The 20987-nt window shown below is 36.0% G+C and overlaps 1 protein-coding gene across 1 annotated transcript in view; it reads right to left on the reverse strand.

Annotated features, from left to right (window-relative positions):
* Nucleotides 1-18581, reverse strand: part of MACC1 (MET transcriptional regulator MACC1) — a 67063-nt gene extending 48482 nt beyond the window's left edge. The window contains exon 1 of the mRNA XM_039862498.1: nucleotides 18513-18581. The gene's annotated coding sequence lies outside the window, so the exon portion shown is untranslated. The remainder of the gene's footprint in view (nucleotides 1-18512) is intronic.
* Between the last annotated feature and the right edge of the window lie 2406 nt (nucleotides 18582-20987).

Here is a 20987-nt window from a genome sequence, read left to right on the forward strand (position 1 = left end):
AAGACATTTTAATCCAGCCGCACGGCAGATGTATAAACAGCCTCTTAAGTAGGCCTCATTCCTTTCACTGCACCCTTAAAAAGTTTCTACCTGGCTCACCCAGGCGCTGGCTGAAAGCCTACTCAACCTCTGGGCTCCTCTGGCCAAGGTGAGGGAGCAACTAGACAAGCAAGACCATCTTGGAAATTTTATTTCCACACAAAACATCATTTTGCTATATTCAAGAACATTAAGGAAAGTCTGTCTTTCAGATACGTCCTTACAATGTAAATTTAAAATCGCCTACCTTGTAGTTTCCATGAAAAGCCACGCTGATACTATAAGGGAATATGTGAAAGAACCATTCATAGCACACAGTTCTTCTAGTTTGATCCCTAAATCAATTCCAATCATAAGGCAGCTTTGAAAGTAAAGCATATTACTCCAGCCTTCTATAAACGTGGCTCTACAGAATGATGGCTTAGTATTATCTCCTTGGTGTTTACTCAGGAAAAAGATGAGATGTGACTATATAAGAAATTTCTCTATATTTTTGTAAAACTGTAATCAGAGAATTTGCCCATTATGTTATCATGTAAAGCCATGTATGTAAAATTATTTTCAAAGCTTGGGAATAGAAAATCTCTCTTCCTCCTAATTTTGTTTTCTTTTATTAAAAGACTGGTATCCCTTCATGCTTTGGGTTTTTCTTTGGCTACTAAGGAAGCTTAAGTTGGGTTTTTGTGCATTTACAGTAATTTCTCATATCCCCGGTTGTTTAATATTTAATCTTCTCCCCAACTCACCATACCTTGCCATTATTATGTCAGGCTTAGATTTATTGTTAATGGTTTTCAACTTTATTGCACTTGTATTTTTATGATTAGATACTTCAAGTTACATTGGGGAAAGGTAGTATGTAAATATATAACAATGTATGTTGATGTGTGTGTGTGTGTGTGCGTGTGCGCGCGCGCGCGCGTCATATGCAATATATATTATCATTAATTGTCATAGAAAACATATCTTTATAACTAAAAAGACCTTAGCAACAATTTAATCGAATGGTTGCAAACATAATTCTCTCATGCATGGAGAACTTATTACTTCAAATGAAATACTATCCAAAAGTTAAAGAAATACAGTTGAAGTATAAAAAAATAATAGCAAAGTTCATCTGGTTGAAAGGTAAGGGGGTAATAGCCCATCATCTTCACCTTGCTAGCCACCCCTTTCACTGCAATGGGTAGCTCCAGAGTCACCCCACAGAGCTCATACTTTTCCATGGTACGCATTTGAATGCTGTTGATCAACTTTAGTTGTCTTTTTACAAATATGGAAACCGGGGCACTGAAACTCAGCCTTTCCTGAGCTGGTGATCAGGTCAATATCAGATCTCAGGTTCCCTGACTGCCAGGTGTTTATTTTTGTCACAACAGAGAGGTCAATCCCTGTATTGGCTTAACATTAAAATCATGGTGTTTGAAATTTTGTTAAAAATTAAGGAGAGCCTAAGATTTTTTAAAACTCAACAAGGTAGCAAACATTACTTTCTCTCTTTTTTCTTCCTCCCAGGCCTATCCAGCAAGGGGCTTCCCTCCCTTCAGGTTTGCTTTTGACTGATTCTGCTCCTTGCCTATTCCCTATGCAAAACTAATACATCTAAATTTTTGACTGAGTAAAGTATCATGTGACCTTGAGGTTTTTTGTTTTGTTTTTTTTTTGTATATTAAATAAGCATAGCTAAGATAAAGACAATGGAGCCTTAGTGACAACTTGTTTTTGTTTCTTGACCATTTTTAAGCATTGACCTGGTTTTGATTTTTAACATTATACATATCACATTCTTTTGTCTGTTAGTAAAAGCTGCACATGTCCTGTGTACCTGCTATCAATAAACTGAGGACTGAATAAACTTGGAAGCATGGGTTATTTTACAAATGTCTTCAGACAAAAATTAAGAGAATCGAACATAATTGTATGATGCACAATTTCAGACAAATCTGGATATATTATATCAAAATTTTAGAAGCCACATTTGACCTGCAGATTTCAAAGTCACGATTCTTCATACTAATTTTTTCAGATGGAACAGAAAAGTATGAATCAAATTTTGATCATATAATAGTAGACTTACTATCATAGCTTTTAGGAAAAATGCTTTCAAAGCTACCATTCATTGTTTGTTTTCATTTTTACTCCTTACAATATATAGACTAATTTAATCCACTAGAATACATAGGTGATTTCATTTACAGAAATATTTATTTAATAAAAACCATTTCAACATAAAACATTTCAAGGATCATGAGAAGAAAATGCCACTCTCTAGCATTGAAACCCTGAAATAGCAAAGTCATAAGGGTAGCCTGTCTTTCAGTTACCGCACTGACTCATCCAGGTAGAGACAGGAATAACAGGAAGGTCTGAAGTTTGGATATTAGCAAAGAAACCTCAAGAAGGCTACACACGTCTGGATGTCCCTGAGAGCACAGGATACCTGGGGCATGGAGGAGAGTGGTGGGAAGAGAAGCAAACCATTGTCAAAAAGATATTGATCAAAGCAATGTTTGATCCGCTTTCACGAGTGCTGGGAAAAACCTGGCACTAATTAAACTAGTGGCTGGGTAAAGTCCCAGGGACTTTTTCAAACCAGAATTAGGCATTGGATGGGAGATCAAGAGGGAGAAAGAGCCCAAGCATAGCATACTAGTTCAGGATATAAACAAGGAACAAAGCAGGACTGCCAAGAACGCAAGTTTAATGGATGGATGTTGGTCTCCTAGTGAGTGGGAGGGAATGAAAGGGGATCAATTGGAAAATGTAAACATTTAAAGTTTATTCAGACAAGTAAATATTTTGTCCCAGCTCCACTCTTTCATTATTCAATCATGTCTTGATAAGTTTCTGAAGTCGGCCCCTGGTTGTAGCCTCTATTCTGTAATTCTCCATTCCAGTCTCAGGCTTGTTTTTAATCCCACCAGTTCCTTTCTAATGAAGCAAGATTTTTATGAGGATTACCAATTTATATGTCAAATTACATACATCATCCAATTAATTTGATCAGAAGAACAAATCTCATACACCCCAAGCAGCCTCGACATAGAACAAATCCTTCAAATGAGAGACAAAATAGGACTAAAAAAATAATAATCTGAGTTGGCAAAGCAATGAAGAGATCATGAAAAAGAGATCTACGGAGGAGTCTTCGTGAATCCTTTGACCATAGAAGTATGATGCTGAGATTGCAGAGAGGCTCTTCTAAATTATTAAACATTGTAAAACACTTTAAAAAATGTAAAGCCCTTTATAGATACTAGATCCTGTGTGAGTTATTATTCTGCTGGCAGTAAAAAGGGAGGATGGTGATAACAGTAATATGAATTTATGGAGGGCCTATCATCTTAGACACTTGTGCTTTTGAATGCTGGCTTATTAATTCTTAGGACGATCTCGGGAGGAAAGTAGCCAATGTTATTAGCTCCTTTTGCAGATAAGAAATTGAGACAGCCAGATTATGTGGCTTATACAAGACTGTGGAAAGAAATTGGAAGTAGAAGGGAAAATCGTTAGCTACGAAGGTGGAAATGTAGTCCATAGATAAAGAGTTGGCAGACTGGACCTTCTCCTGTTTAGACACATGGGAAAAGTGGGCAATCATCCCAGCCAAAATATCAGAGGCATAAGGGGATTAGACACTGAAGGGACCTGGGGGTGTGTGTGTGGTGGAGAGTCGGAGGCGGCAGCTCAACCCAGGAGATACTAATGAAGTAGGTATGCAGGTGAAGGGCTTGGCTTACCTTGTTCAGCACAATGGACGTTCTGGCATCCTCTTGCTCTAGAGCCATCTACTTGCCTAGCACCACCCTTTCTCACCACACCCTCCAACACTGCCAGGAAGACCATCACATAATCATCAGGAAGCAATCACTTCAGAACCATGCTCCGAAGTAAAGATTAGAATGAGGGAATAAGTGCAGTTCAAATTAAATAGGAAGCACACAGCAATAACAGAGCACTTAATGAGAGTTAAACACCAAAACGAATAAAGAGGAACTCATAGAAGTGAGTCAAGAGTACATAAAATATGCCATTCAAAAATAATACTACAGAATCCACTTTCAATCCTTACCACCTTTTAATAATAAAATAGTTTTTATTTAAACTAAATAATTCTTATTCATTTTTATTTTAAAACAGTGTTTAAAATAAATTTAAAAATAAAGAAAACTAAATGTTCTACAAAATGAACCAATGAGAAAGTGGTGAATTATACATATTTTCATAAAGGAAAAAGGTCTTGTGAATAGAGTTTTAAAGCAGTTGTGATGTAGCTACATCCTACACAATTATTAGCAAGATAAAGAGAAAAAAACAATTGAATATACTATTTTACAGGCACACATACAGGCACAAACACTCATTTAAAAGATTACTAGAAATGGAGAGCTACAAATAAACATAAAAATATATCTCCTATTAACAAACACTACTAAAGTTACATCTCAAAATAATAATAATAAACTTAAGAGAAAACACGATGACATCCAAGAGAAAAAGAGGTTAACGAGAGACTTCTGGTATTAACACTCTCAATCAATTTACTGATCATAACAACAATTCCTGGAAGAGAAAGTAAACTGTTGTCAAATTGCTACAGGCAAGAGTGCACAGGTTAATTATAGGGAATTTCAACTTAAGGAGATGGCCAAACTCAACTCGGGACATGCAAGATCAAGCAATTCCATAAGAGTGAAGCCACAGCAATGTACTTAGCCATCAGTACCTAATTTCCTTTTTGCTTGAGCCAGGAGAAATACTTCCACTGATGAATAGTTAAGCTCCTAAGACATCCCTCAGCATCCCCAAACTAAAAGCATGGGTCTATCCAACGTTTTCATGCCTATCCCTTGCTTCCAGGCAGAGTGGATATTCAGTGAGAACACCCGGGTACCTTCTACTGGCCAGCATCCATTCTAATAGGTCAGTGTCCATGCCACATCCTTTGTTGAATATTTTTAATATCATTCTGCATTCAAGAAAGTGTCATCCTCAGTTGTTCAGCTCTCTTTTTAAAAGATAACTGGGTATCATTTGGTAGAATGGATTTCTATTGTTATGTTTATTAATATATTTATTCTGAAGGAAGCGAAGTGGTACTATGTCATCTGAATCAATGAGTCAAATATAAAGATTATTTTGATGGGTGCTGGCAGACCAGGCGGACTTAGTCTGCGGTTAAAACAAAAGGGACAGATATAAGTAGCAAATGGGTTAATGAAATAATAGGACAGGAGAGACCCTTCAGCCTGTCTGTCTGACAGTATCACATAGTGTTTATGAAATGAGTTCTAGGGGTTGAGCTATCTAGGTTCAAATCCCAGCTCTACACTGGGTTTGTAGGGGGAATAAGTGTAAAGAATGCTTTAAGTAAAAGAAATATGATACACAGGACATGGAAAACAAGAGCGAGCATGGCTCATTCAGGAAGCAGGAACTAGTTGAGGAAGGCTGAGCCAGAGCAGTAGGGTACAGACAGATGTAGGAAGAAAGAATGCATAGGCCAGCAGGGGCTGGCCCTAAATAATCTTATGAGACATCCCAAGGAACTTGAACTTAGCCTAAAAGAAAAGAGACACAAAGTGACATGATGCTAATTATGCTTTACATTTTAGAAAGATAGAAAGCAAAAGGTAGAGTAGAACCAGAGATGAGGAAAGGTGGCAGTGAGTTAGGAAAGTGGTAGTAAGAACGAAGAGCATGGGACAGAACCCGATGCATTGCTTGCCTTCCATTCCCGAGCTCCCTAAGGATTATAAATCATTCCTTGAGGTTTTGCACTCAAGACCCCTTTAGGTTCTGTTTTTGAGCCTCAGTCTCTAAGAACACACGGCTTGGAGGTAACATCCTTAGTCCTTGCACCAGTTGAACCTCTCCAGCCTCATAAAAAAAAAAAGAGGAGGGTGTGTGTGCTTATATCTCGCTGACTGCTAAGTATTTTTTTTTTTAATTTCTCCTGTATTTTCTCTTTCCAATAAAACAGTTATCTCTACACATGGCTAGACGTTTAGTGTGAAGCAACAGTTTTATTATGAATTTCATCTCTCTTCATTTATATAAGACAACAGAAAATAAATCTGTTCTCAAAACAATCTACACATAACCATGTCAGTGAGTAGTTTCTTAAAGAACCACACCAAAGTGAAAAGATAAAAAAGTACTGTTTGGTATTCCACTATTGTTACTAAAACATTTCACATTTACTAAAAGTCTTTTAGTTGAATCTCCCTCTGTGAATATATTTTACAGATTGTGAAATAGGGGGTATTAGAAACTAGAAACAAGATTGTGTTTCTTACCAATCCAGTAATGATATAGAGATGAGCAAACCTCCTTCCTTTAGAGATTACTAGATTTAGAATATGCCCCATTGTATTCTGAAAGTATAGTGAAGTCAGTTTTATATTTTATACTTGCCTTGAGGGTCAACCAGTATGGTTTAGAGGAAAGAACATGGGACCTGGAATCAAAGAACTTGATCAAGTTTCTAAACCTCTCTGATCTTTGATTTATACATCTATTGAGTGAGAAAAATAATTACACCTTTTCCACTGTGTTTCGTGAGAATTAAATGGCTTAATGTCTATAATAAAGACCAAAAATTCTGTGATTTGAGAATGTTCTATATCTGCTTTGCCAAATCAGGTAGTCAATAGTTACATTTAGCTATTGAACACTTGAAATATGGATAGTACAACTGAGAAACTGAATTTTTAATTTTTAGCTAATTTTTAAAATTTTAGCTAATTTTAATTTAAAATTTAAAAGCCACATGTAGCTAGTGATTATCATACTGAAAAATCCAGCTCTATTCATTTGTTGCTTTTAGGTTTAGATCCCACATGTAAGTGATATCATGTGATTTTCAACTTTTTCTATCTGGTTTATTTCACTTAGTATGATTATTTCAAGGTCCATCTATGTTGTTGCAAATGGCAGTATTTCATCTCTTCTTATGGCTGAGTAATATTCTATTATATATATGTACCACAGCTTCTTTACAAATGAACAGGACAAACAAACTCATGGACATGGACAATGGACTACTGGTTACCAGAGGGTAGGGGATGGGAGAGGAGGGGAGGTAGGCAGGATAAAGGGGGTCAAATAGGGGGTAGGGGGAGGGTGAAGTGGGTAAAGGGGGTCAATTATATGGTAGCTGAAGGAAACTGGACTTTGGGTGGTAAACACACAATAGAATATACAAAGTCAAATTGTAATGTACATTTGAAAATTATATAATTGTATTAACCAATGTTACCCTAATAAACTTAAAAAGAAAAGAAAAAAAAGAAAATCTAGCTCTAAAATATGGTTTTAGTTTAAATTATTTCTATTGCAAGTTAATTAACTCTACACTGCTCTGAAAATCCACTGGTTAGTATGTTGTCCTTGTTTAGGAATGAGTGTTTCCCTTATAAATAGGCAAAGATAAGTTATATAACCATTTAATACACAATTTACCAGGCAAATCACAATGCAATTGTATTTCTGTCTACCACTTTCTATTAAAAATATATTCACTGGGGGAAGTTTTTTCCAATACCACTGATGAAAATTCCCCAGTTGGCCCTGTGTATCTTCTGGTCACTCTTAGATTTAAAGAAAATCCTGTGGTTACTTTAAGTTGCAAAATACAGTTTGATTCATGAATTAGAATGTCCCATCCAATATTTCCATCAGCATACCAATCTTTCAGTATAAGATAGATTCCCCTGCCCTTGTGCCCTACGATTCTACAGCCTTCTGGGAAGGGGGTGCAGTGCACATCTTCTCTTTTTCTTCCTCACCTCCTCCAACACCCAACCTGCAAGGTCCTGCTACCGAAGCCTCCAAAGTTGGAGAATGGAGAAATAAATAAATAAATAAAACAGAGCATTTTTAATCTACCGCTCTGATTGAAAGCTGGCTTTGCCTCTGTAACACTTATTGCTGATACTGTGTGTGCTGTGTGTGCTCTGTGTGTGTGTGTGTGTGTGTGTGTGTGTGTGTGTGTGTGTGGCATGTACATGAGTGAGCTTTGGGAGATCCTCAGAGGCTTACAACTGCCTGTGGATTGAGCAATGCACTTAATTCTTCTGTCAGCTAGGCCTCTCTTAGCTCTGGTTTTTTAGCAGGAAAACATATCAAACGTTCCAGGAGTGTACAACAAAGCCAGTTCCTCTAAGCTTGAGGTAAAAAAAAATACCATCCCTCATCTACCTCTCTACATTGGGTTAGCTGTCCAAAATCATTCTCGTAAAATCCTCTCAGTGTCTTTTCTCCCTTTTTTTTTTTCTTGATAACCTGAAAGTGGGTGAGGAGGTCAAGAATTGTGAAAATACATCCAGCTGGGATTTTAGTCAGATACCTCTTTCTGTATTTGCAACCAACTGTCTTTGAATCTTAGCCAAATTTTCAAATTTAACATCCTTCATCACTGCACCTGTGTTAATAGTAGCTAAAGACTGGAAATTGCATTTAAAAATCATCAGTACAAGACTAATAAACTCTGGCATAGACATAACCATGTGATAAAAAAAAAAAACCCAAAAAACAAAAAACAAACAAACAAAAATACTGTGGTAACATAAATGAAATGAAAGAAAAAAAATCATATGATTATATCGATAGAGGCAAAAAAAGCATTTGACAAAATCCAGTATCCATTTATGATAAAAACTCTCAGCAAAATGGAAATTGAGGGAATATATCACAATACAGGCCGTATATGACAAACCCACAACAAATATACTGAACAGTGAAAAGCTAAAAGTGTTTTCCTTAAGATCAGGAATAAGACAAAGATGTCCATTCTCATCATTTTTATTCAACAAAGTATTAGAAGTCTTAGCCACAACAATCAGATAAAAGAAATAACAGGCATCAAAATTGGAAAGGAAGAAGGAAAACTATCATTATTTGCAGATGCATAATACTATATAGAGTAAACTCCAGAGATTCCACAAAAAAACAAAACAAAACAAAAAAAACATTAGGACTAATAAATGAATTCAGTAAAGTAGCAGGCTACAAAATTAATATTTAGAAATGATTTGCAATTCTATACATCGACAATGAATTATCAGAAAGAGAAATTAAGAAAACAATCTCATTTACAATTGCATCCAGAAAAAATACCTAGGAATAAATTTAACCAAGGAGGTAAGGATACAAATAAATCACATACCATGCTCATGGATAGTATGAATTAACATCATTAAAATGTCCAAACTACCCAAAGCAATCTATAAGACCTAGAATAGCCATGACAATCTTGACAAAGAAGAACAAAGTTGGAGATATCACATTACTTGATATCAAATTATATTACAAGGCTATAGTAATCAAAACAGCATGGTACTGACATAAGAACAGACACATACATCCATGAAACAGAATAGAGAGCTCAGAAATAAACCCACACCTATATGGTAAATCAATATGACAAAGGAGGAAAGAATATACAATGGGGGTAAAGACAGTTTATTCGATAAACAGCACTGGGAAAACTGGACTAATACATGCAAAAAAATGAACTTACACCATATGCAAAAATAAACTCAAAATGGATTAAAGACTTAAATGTAAAATCCGAAATCATAAAACTCCTAGAAGAAAACAAAGGCAATAAACTCTCTAACATTGCTCTTAGCAATATTTTTTCTGATATGTATCCTCAGGTGAGGAAAAGAAAATTAAAAAAAAAAAAATGGGATATCAAATTGAAAAGTTTTTGCACAGCAAAGGAAGCCATTAACAAATCGAAAAGACAATCTACTGAATGGGAGAAGTTATAAGCCAATGATACATCCTATAAAGGTATAACATCTAAAATTTATAAAGAACTCATACAACTCAGCACCAAAAAAAACCAAACAAACAAAAAAACAATCCAATTAAAAAATGGGCAGAGGACCTGAATAGACATTTCTCCAAAGAGGATATAAATACAGATGGCAAACAGACATATGAAAAGGTGCTCAACAACATTAATCATCAGGGAAACTGAAATCAAAACTACAATGTTATCACCTCACGCCCATCAAAATGCCTATCATCAATAAATCAACAAACAATAAGTGTTGGTGAGGATATGGAGAAAAGGGAGCCCTCATGTGCTGTTGGTGGGAATGTAAATTGGTGCAGCCACTATGGAAAACAGTTTAGAAGTTCCTCAAAAAAGTGAAAAATGAAAATATCTTATGATCCAGCAATTGCACTTCTGGGTATTTATTCGAAGAAATCCAAAACACTAATTTGAAAAGATATATGCACCTCTATGTTCACTGCAATGTTATTTACAATAGCCAAGATATGGAAGCAACCAAAATGCCTGTCAATAGATGATTAGATCAAGATGATGTGGTACATATACACGATGGAATATTACGTGGACATAAAAAGAATAAAATTTTACCATTTGCAACAGTGTGGATGTACCTAAAGGGTATTATGCTAAGTGAAATAAGTCATACAGAGAAAGACAAATACCATATGATCTCACTTATATGTGGAATCTAAAGAACAAAATAAATAAACAAACAAAACAAAAACAGACTTATAGATACAGAGAACAAACTGATGGTTATGGTTGCCAGATGGGAAGGGGGCTAGGGGCTGGGTGAAAAATGTGAAGGGATTAAGAAATACAAATTGGTAGTTACAAAATAGTCATGGGGATACGAAGTACAGCATAGGAGATATAATCAATAATACTGTAATAGCTATGTATAGTGTCAGGTGAGTACTAATCAGGGGGATCGCTTCATAAATTATATAAATGTTTAACCACTATGCTGCACACCTGAAATTAATATAAAATACTGAATATCAACTGTATTTGAAAAATAAAAAATAATAATGTGGTATCTTCATGTGAACGACAGGGTCGATCACCAAAATATATTAAGTAAAAAGAGGAAAGGCACTAGACATTCCATATGCTTAGAAAACTTATTACTGGAAGCATTCAAAAGAAACTGAAAGCTGCCACACTGTGCTTCTAAGGAGAGGACTCGCAGACTAGAATATGCAACCTGGCATTTCAGCCTACTTTTCATTCTATGCTTTTATAGTATTTGGATTTTTATTGTATGTAAAAATTACTTAAAGTATTCTCTTTAATATTTTTGTAAATATATTTAGAGACATATTAAGGTCTCTGTTCATACTTCGATTTTTAAAAAATATTATTTTCAAATCTTTTTATTTGGCACAAAGTCTCTAACATCTTATTTTCAGCCCTAATACCCTGACACAGTTGTGCCGAAATCCTAGTCTCACTGACATGCACATCTCAAATAAATGACTAGCTTATTTATAACTTCGACCTTTGAAAATTTGAATGAAATATCAGAGACAGAACAAATGTGTCTATACTTTTTAGTAAATAGGTGAGCTATAACAAACATGTTTTCTTTTCCCAGGAGAATACAGAAAGATAGGCTGGATTACGGGTAAAACATAAAACTACGTTCATACCCTTTACACCTGGTAAATGATGTTTGATTCTTGATATTCAAAAAGACAAGTAATATTTTGTACTGAATTTTCAGTTTATCAAAATCATCCCCGAAGAAATGGCCCAGTGAGAAGAAATGGCTCACTTTGCTGGAGACTTGTTACTTTTTAACTAGCAAAGGATAAAGAAGTTTCTCCTAGCACCTTAGTCTGAAGGTCTAGAACTAAATTTATGCTCTAAGTATCAAAGAGAAAGTTTCTGCAAATTAAAAAAAAAAGTTTCATATGTTAATATGTGAATCAACACAATTTATTTTCTTTAGAATGGCAAAAAAAGAAAAAAAGAAAAGAAAAGAAAACAGAAAAACAGGAAGAAAAACCCACATAAAGTTTTACCTCTGATAAATTTTCGTGAGGTCAAAACTGTCTAGTTTCTAAAATGTGATTTTGGTCATCAAATATTTCCTGTAAATTCAGTCAAGAAGAGAAATTGAAAGCTTCATTACAGAATTCAACAAAGTTAGGTGTTTAGTTCCATACAAAAGGAAAAAGAAATAGAGAAGGAAAACAAAAACTTAGAAGACAACATAAATTATAGTATCACAATAAGTATTTTAAAAATGTACTTTTCAAGACAAAGCAAGAGAATTGGCCCAGATCCCAGAGGCCTTCCTCGGTCCTCTTCCTGCTTGCCTTACCTGTGGCTGATTTGGTCAAACTTGGCTTCCTAAAATGCCGCCACCTCTTCTTTTCTGATTTATCCTAGTGGTTTCCCTGCTATTGCTTTTATCATTCCTCCCCTGTTTTCTTCAGTGGTTCCACCTATGTTACCTGTTTAAACATCACCTGTGGTTTTCTTGTTCTTCTCACTCTGTGATTTCTTTGAGCTATTGCAGCTTTCCTCATAATTCCAAACGCCATGTTTATGGGGAAAAGCTCAGTGATCTTTGTCTCTAACCTAGAACTCTGTTCTGAGATATCGGCCCATGACAGCCACCTTAAGAATGTCTCCTTGTGAATGCTGCCATATCCTACACATCTCCATATATACCTCAAATCAACATATCCAAGGTAAAACTCATCTCCTCTTTCTTCTCTCTACCAACAAAAATGCCTATTATCCCCCCAACTCTGCCTTTGTTGATGGTTTCACAATCTTCTCAGTCATATCAGATTAAAATCTTGGAGCCCTCTTGAACTCCATCCTCTACCTCACGCATCATATCCCTCTACATGAGACATACTACTGCCACAGTCTCTTTCTATCCAATGCCATGGCGATGCCCTGGCTTAGTCTTTATTACCTCCTTTCTGGAGCCCCAGGCCCCTCTCCACTGCACTGGTTTCCCTTCTGTGACATGTGACATTCTTAACTTCACTCATCTTGGAAAGTTCTCCTTTGTCTTCCCTCATTCTACTCCATTGGATTTCCCCCTATTCTCTGGCTCTCCTACTCAGGCTCCAGGCTATTTCTTTGTCCGAGTAAACTTTAATGTTATTATGTCAGAGGACACCATCATGGGCCCTCTACTCTTTCCATGCTTCAGTCCTTAATACCTCTGGGAGATCCTATCCACATCCGTGACTGTAGCTATGCCTAGGTATCAATGACTCCTACAACTATCTTTAACTTATTTTCACTCCTGACTCCCAGATCTGTCCAATTGCTTAAGAAATTTCTCCATGTGAATGGTCACAGGCATGCCAAAGTCCCCTAGCCTCACCAACTCTGTTTCTCCTGTCTTCCCTAAGAGAATAAGGACACTACCATTCACCCTGCAGTTAGTTACCTATGTCAGAAACTGGGGAGTAATCCACAATCACTTTTATCCTATTCTTGCCCCCTGAGTCTTTCTCTAATCCACCAATTCCTGCAAAATTAACTTCTCTAAAATCTACGACATTCCTTCACTAATGTGACTTCATTTGTGCAAGTTCTATTTTTATCTCACCTAGAGTTCTACAATAAATCCTACTTGGTTTGCTGCCTCCAACTTTTCTATTCTCCCTTCACAATATTTTAAGGATGATATTTCTAAAATGCAGGTTTCATCAACGCAATCCCTTATTAATATTCTATAAGGTCAAGAGTTGTAGTGGGTCATATGACATATAATTCAAATTCTAGAAATTAACCTTTAAAAGTAATCAGATATGTCTAAGATGTTTGTGCAACGATGTTCAGTGTGGCACTATTCACAACAGCAAATACTGGTAACAGTAAAGGATTGACAGTAGAGGATTGGTTAAATTATAATATCATATGCAAATGAGAAATTCAAAATTATGCTATAGAAGACTATATAACAAAATGGAAATGTGTATTATATTGTCAAGTAAACACAAATGATCACATAACATTTTTTATAAATTATTCATTCTTAACATCACTATAAGCATAAAAAGGCTATCGGGATATGCACACAAATCTTAAAGATGTATATCCTTGGTAATTATGATTGTGGTTCTCAAGTTTTCTACAGTGAACATGCAATATTTTTGAAATCAGAAAGAAATAACAAATAAATGTTATTTTATAAAAGACTAAACTCAGTTGTCAAATTTCTTCAAGCAATGTCCTAAAAAGTATCTTGGATTGTCTCCCCCCTAGGATTATCCCTTTTCTCACCACAATTCCCAATATGGATTAGGCATCTCTATCCCTCTGCCTTATTTTTAATATTGTATTATCAGTCTTATAGATATACTTTTCACTTCCTGGGCAATATGAACACCTCCATCCCAGTATCCCCAGCACTAAGCAAAACACAGGTAGAATGTTTCCTGAATAAATAAATGAATATCACCACTGGCCTCACAGTGACTCACACTGATTCCTCACTGCCTTCAGAATTAAGTGCACACTTCTTAAGCTAATATTTGAAACATCTTAGAGGTAACCTATCTTTCCTTTAATATTTTTGCCCCCATTTCCTAAATCCTACATCTCTGTGCACAGCCATCTATGGGGTCCTTCTTGTTCATACTGTATCCCACAACTTAGCTGAGTGTCTCACTCATAGCAGATGTACAGAAATTATTTGTTGAGTACCTGATTGGATAAATTAACTTTATGCAATATATCTTTCACTTTTCACTTTCCCATATTTTCTAAAAAGCTACTCCTTTCATTTTTTTGCCTCTCTGATTCTACTCCATTGAATTTCCTCCGATTCTCTGGCCTCCCCTCTCCTCTCATCTCCAAGACTCAAAAAAGTTTGATCCCCGATGAGAATCATTTTCCAATCTTCCTAAGGAAATTAAACTCTCCCCAGTACGAATACAGCATTTATTTGATACTTCCCATTACTTAATTATGCTCCTTTGATGTTATTTAAATATTAACTAGAGTCTAAACTTTTGGAAGTTAAGAACTAAGATACTTTGATGTTTCTCTTCCTAGTCTGTTCCCGCCCATCCTTTCTCACCTGTCTTAACTGGAATAGACTGAGTAGATATGAAATCCGCCACCCCTAGTTACTATTGACATAATATTTCATAATATTTCTGTGAGTCAGTTTCTTCCTCTCTAAAATAGGTTTGATATCACTCTATGCCCCCAAAATTAATTAAATAATATGATGTAATTAAAGTGCTTAGGACAGTACTTTGCACATGATAAGCATTCGATTGATGTTAACAGTTGTTATCAATGTTAATATAATTAATGCTAAAGTAAATGTCTTAAATGGAAAATCAGTCAGTCTCTCACACTATAGACTGAGAAATAGGAAGTTGATCTGAGATCAAATTTTGCAGTAAATTTTAGAGACTGCAATGTTCCAAACATCTGAGTCTCCCTGATGCCTACAAGCATCTAGTTTTCAGTTACATATGTAAAAATTATTTAATTAGAATATAAATGTATTGAGATGGAGAGAAACAGAAACTCTCATTCATTTTGGCTAGAAATATAACCTAGTATAAAGATTTTGGAAAGCATATGTCTATGGCTCAGCAAATCTGTTCTTAGAAATATTCACTAGAGTAATTCTTACATTTGTACACAAATTGCATATATAAGAATATTTATTAGAATGCCACTTATAACAAAATATCATACAAGTATGAATAAGTTGTGCTACAAGAATCAACATGGATTAATTTCAAAAGTACAGTGTTGAAGAAAAAAAGCAAGTTTCAGATGAATAATGTATATTCAAATGATATAAAATTTTTAAAGATTCAAAAAATGTTATATATTATGCATAGATATATTTGCATAGCAATGGAAAGAATAAAACAAAAATAAAAACAGATAAAAGAATAAAAATACACAATGGAGAGAAAATCTACCAAGACAGGACAGCAGTAACCACTGATATGGGAAAGAGAACAGGATCAGAGAGAGCCCTTCATTTTAAAAAATTCCTAATATTTTATTTGTTAAGCTGAGAGATGACTATGCAAGTCTTTGGAATATTTGTTCATCTTTAAATATCTATCTACTGCATGTGGTGTTTTTTAGGAAAACATCTAAATTCAGTATTTTTCTCAAGAGAATCAGAGGACACAAATTCCACTCTACCATTCCTGGAAAGTAAACCTGCTGGCTATTGTCCTAGCTGAAAATGAAGATTTGTTTTGTTTGTTTATTCTGAGGAAAGATCTCATAAAGAAGTCTCATCTCCGAGCAAGGCGAGACTCCAGGAATCAACAGAGAATCTCCAAGAAAAAATAAAATCTTGGGAGGAAAGAGTCACAGTGCTCTCTTTCCCCCTTCCCACCCCAGGTACCTGAGTACTCTTTCTTCAGCATTCCTCCTTGAATGGCGCAGGAGGAAGAGTAGAACTCAATTGCATTTTAATGAAAAGATGCTTGCTGTCCCCGTTTTTTCCAGCAGACTCTGACAGCTCTCATAAAAGGCCAAGCCCATGTAATTAACAATGCAGATTCCCTTTCCACCGCAAGGTCAACTGATATCAATTTCAAATTGCCTGAAGTAAAAAGGAACATTTCCCCCTCCAAGAACTAGCTCCCTCTCTTTGATTACAGTTCAAGCAAAGATTTGTGGAGGCTGCTTTGTAATCCCATGATACTGCTCATCATACCTCTAATGAGTGGGAATCAACTAACAATGGTACCAGGAATGGCATGAGTGACAGACGGATTGGCACTTCCTACCTTCAGCTTTTTATGAGTACATATCTTTTCTAGCAGACAAGGATCCCCTCAAGGCTATGCCTAAATCACTCTTTAACTTTGAGGCCCAGTCCAGTGGAAGAACACTGTAGGATTGCCAGAAGTAATTGGTGAGTAAATAAGTGATACTTCCTAGAGAGAGTAGATCACAGATAGCATTCAACAGCAAAACCAATACTGGCATTTTAGATAGTGTACTATGTTTTTCAAGTGCTTTTGCACCTTTTCTTCTTTGCTTTCATTCTACTGCTACCCTGGACTTACTGACTTAGCTTCTCAGAGAGTTCTAATTTAAATACCATGTCACATGCAAAACTGCACACTCGTCACGAACACTGGTTATTATCACCTTCAACTATCACCAAATACCATAGAGGATACTTAGTTTTAACAGACAGCTAGGCATATGTGTGGTTTTCCAAGAAAATATTTTCCCAAAATTCAACAACATGCTTTCAAGTTTAAAACAAATATAAATCCAAATTATCTTGTCCTCCAAATTAGCTAATACATTTTAAAATATGATAGTGTTTAACAGATCCTATCTTAATAGTCTTTATTATCTTGAAGACTCAGTCATATAAAAATAATCTATTTATAAATAGGCTACTGGTGATGTGAGAAAACTGGAATAAATAATACATTTAGTTATATCTAAAATTTTCAGAGAAGTTGTGACTAATAATTATGACTTCATAATTCCTATATCTGTACAGTACCCATGAAATTGTATTAAAAATCACTATTATGAATTAGGGATAATCATAAAATTAAGTTAAGGAAGTATAAAAGAATCACCACAAAGGTTGAGACAACTTCAGAATATTAGCAGAAATGCAACGTAATCACTAATTATTGTTATATAAAAATTAGGCACAAACATAGGTGATCCAATATCAACTTTGAAATTATACCTACTGAAAAAGGACTTAGACATTTTTTCAGGAGTGGGAAGCACAAGAATTTTCACTATATTCTGTCTTTCTTTTTTATTGTAAAAACACATAACATAAAAACATCTTAACCATTTATAAAGTGTACAATTCAATGTTATAAGTATATTTACATTAGCACTCAACAAATCTCCAGAAATTTCGAATTGCAAAACTGAAACTCTGTACCTATTAAATATTTCCTATTTCCCTCTCCCTCCACCCACTGGCAACCAGCATTCTACTTTGTGTTTGTTTGAGTTTGACTGCTCTCAATACTTCACATAAATGGAATCCTACAATATTTTTATCTCCTTAATCTGTTTTTTAAGTTTAATTGAAACTTAATTAGGAAAAAAGCCAAGTTTATCCTTCATCAATTATTGTCTAACCACATATTTAGCATAATGCACTATGTCAGTTTCACTTTATTACTCCAATGAAGTAGGTTTTACATGGGCTTTACCAATGAAGAAACTGAATGAAGCTCGACAAGGTGAGGCATTTTCTCAAAGGTCACATATCTGAAGCAGTGGGGCCACTAAACCCAGCTCCACCTGACTTCAGTGCCCACAGTCTTTTTAACACACTTGGCTATCTTTTGAAGTATTTAAAATTTTCAGAGGAGTTCAGCCTTCTACATATTTGAAGTAAATCAGAGTGCTTTTTTTTTTTACATTTGATTTTAAATGTTTCATGTCTTCCTTCTCTTTTTATAAATGATTTTATTCTAAACCCCGTCTCAAGGTGTTATTCTAGTCTACGTGTCAAAGCTTATTTTAAACCATGTCCCACAAATTCACAGAATATCAATTACATTCTCTTTTTTCTTTCCAAGCAGGGCTGGGAAAGGAAGAAGCATTTAGGTTGTTCAATTGCAGTAAAAATGACACAATTTCCTATGTGCACCATATGTCAATAGTGAAAAGAATATTAATTTTTAAAAACACCACTTACAGTTGTAGAAATGAACCCAAGCCTCTTCAGTTCAGGAACATTATGTCAGTGAATGGAAGTCATTCCACAAAAACCAAGGGCTCTTTTCAAACGTGTCCTGCTCTGCATGCAGCACCTAAATTGCTGCTTACCAAGCCACCTGGGACTGGAAGTCCTCCCAATGTAGCTCCAGGCTGCCCAACCAGAAAGTCTAAAAGGCCAAAGAACTACAACACCCACAATTCATACTCCTCACCTGAAACCAGAAGAGGGTGGATGGCAACAGTTTCACCTTAGGAAGAAAGTAAGTAGCTGGAAAAGCAAAGCAGTACGTAAAAAAAAAAAAAAATCAGGTGCGCATACCTAAGAACGACTTGTAAACACAAACCTATTTCTATAAAAGAAAACAAAAGTGTTTTTTGATGTTCGCCAAGGAATAAGACGGCACCCTCAGTGTTGGCAAGAACTAAAAACTCTTCATGCAAACAAACCCTCATGCTGCTGTGGAACCGGCCCCGCCAGATTCTCTTTCAGTGATTCAGAGCTGAGGATGCCTCACTGCCTATTGGAGCAGGTGAATGAGGACTCGCCAGGTAAAGACTAAAAGCTTTTCTAATTCTTCATACATCAGCACCGTGACTGACACTCAGGTGCTACAAATATAATGGAGACCATTTACCCTTCATCCTCCAAAATGGCCTGGATTTTTTTAAAATATGCTTTAAAACGTGCTTCTTAAAATGTGAGCAAGGTAGAACCCTTGTTGATATTTCCTTCCATTTGTCTTTCCATTTCATCATTTTAAGTTTTCCTTTTGCATATTCCAGCATTATTTCTGATTGCTCAAAGTTCAAGAACAAGAAAATTGAATGAGAAAAGGGGAAAAATAAATGTTAAAACTTAGGTAAAATGAAAGGCGCAATAATTAATTCACTTCTTTGCAACATCTGGAACACAGAGTATTAAAAACAAATGAAAACTAAGAAATGTGTTTCCTCAATTTGTTCATATAGCATCATCCGTCATTAGCCTTTTATTTCCTGTTAGATACAGCTCAGAAAATGGGTATAGACAAGCACTGGCTTGGGCTAGGCCCAAAAACGTAGTGAGAAGATTCAGCTGAAGTAAGCAGATACCAGAATAGTGACAAAGGAGAAATTTCCTTTCCCTTTTCTGTACGCTTTCTCTCCCTCCCCTTTAGATTTCACCTCCCTAAGGAACACTGGGGCTTCCTACTGCCCAATCTACTTGATCAACCCAGAGTTCTGTTTCCCGTCGGGTCATCCCACAACCCAAACGGAACCATTCTATTGTTCTTTGTCACAGATCTCTCAATCTCCTGCCTAGAACCTGACATTCCTCTAATCACTAATATTCTTATTTGCACAAGCCCTGCAGATTTTGTTCTCCATGCTATTTCTTCTCCCTGAATTGTTCTTTGCACGCCTTTAATGTTTAAATTTTTTCTTTCTTTCAAAGCTTAATGGAAAAACACTTTTCCGAGAAGCCCTCCCCAGTCTGCCCTAATGAATTATTCTGTCCTAATAAATGCCATTATATTTTATCTAGTCCTCTCATACTAGACTGTGTACTTCGTTTCATTGTTGTGTACACATGGTATGTGTGTGTGTACACACAGGCAATGTTGCCTTCCTATTTGAAGGCAAGACTTTTTACATGCAGATGTTTCTGATAAACAATGAAAGAAATAACTGAGATATTAACTCTAAGCTGGATGTTAAGACCTAACACCATCTTTCTCTCTCCCAGAAAACATTTTCACTTTAAAAACTCTCTCTGAATACTGTTATCAGCTTCTCCCTATGGACCAGTCTGGTGTGGCCTCCATAACCTTTATTTGCAGAAAGGTAAGGTATTAAATCTATCCATTTAACCCCTGACAGTACCTGAAATGAAGGCTCTCACGGATCAGCAAAATTTGTTTCACCAGCTCTGCCCCATGCTGTGTACTTGGCTTTCTAACAGCTTCCCAAATGACAGGCCCTCAGTCCCACGACTGCATCTTGGAGAGCTGGCCCTACTTCCATCTATGATTTTTGATCATTGGCTCCAGCATTTCTTGTTTCCTTCCCCTATAACCTACTCTCTTGGCTCTGAAGTAGAAACTCTGCCCTTACGACTCCTTTACATAGTTCTTAATCACTGATTTCTCCCACCCAGGAAAGGGGATTCTCTCAGCAGTTGTTAGTTCCTCACACCTCTGCTTCTATGGGATTCTCCAGGTCCTCACACACTTGGCTGTCTCTTAGTTGTCAGCCACTGGGGGAGAAGTGGACCCTCTAGATACTGCTGACACACACTGAGGTTTCTGTGGACCATTAGACACAAAGGCAGGCTGGTATGAGCAATTTTTGCCTGGAAAGTCTTCCCAACTCTTCTCTATTGTATAATAACTACTGCCAGCCCCTTAGCCTGGCTGTGCGAATCTATCTAAAATTAGGCACGGGGTTCATCCTCAGCACATGGCCCAAGGTG

The sequence above is a fragment of the Pteropus medius genome, unplaced genomic scaffold (genome assembly GCF_902729225.1).
Source record: "Pteropus medius unplaced genomic scaffold, Ma_sr-lr_union100, whole genome shotgun sequence".
NCBI classification, from domain to species: Eukaryota; Metazoa; Chordata; class Mammalia; order Chiroptera; family Pteropodidae; genus Pteropus; species Pteropus medius.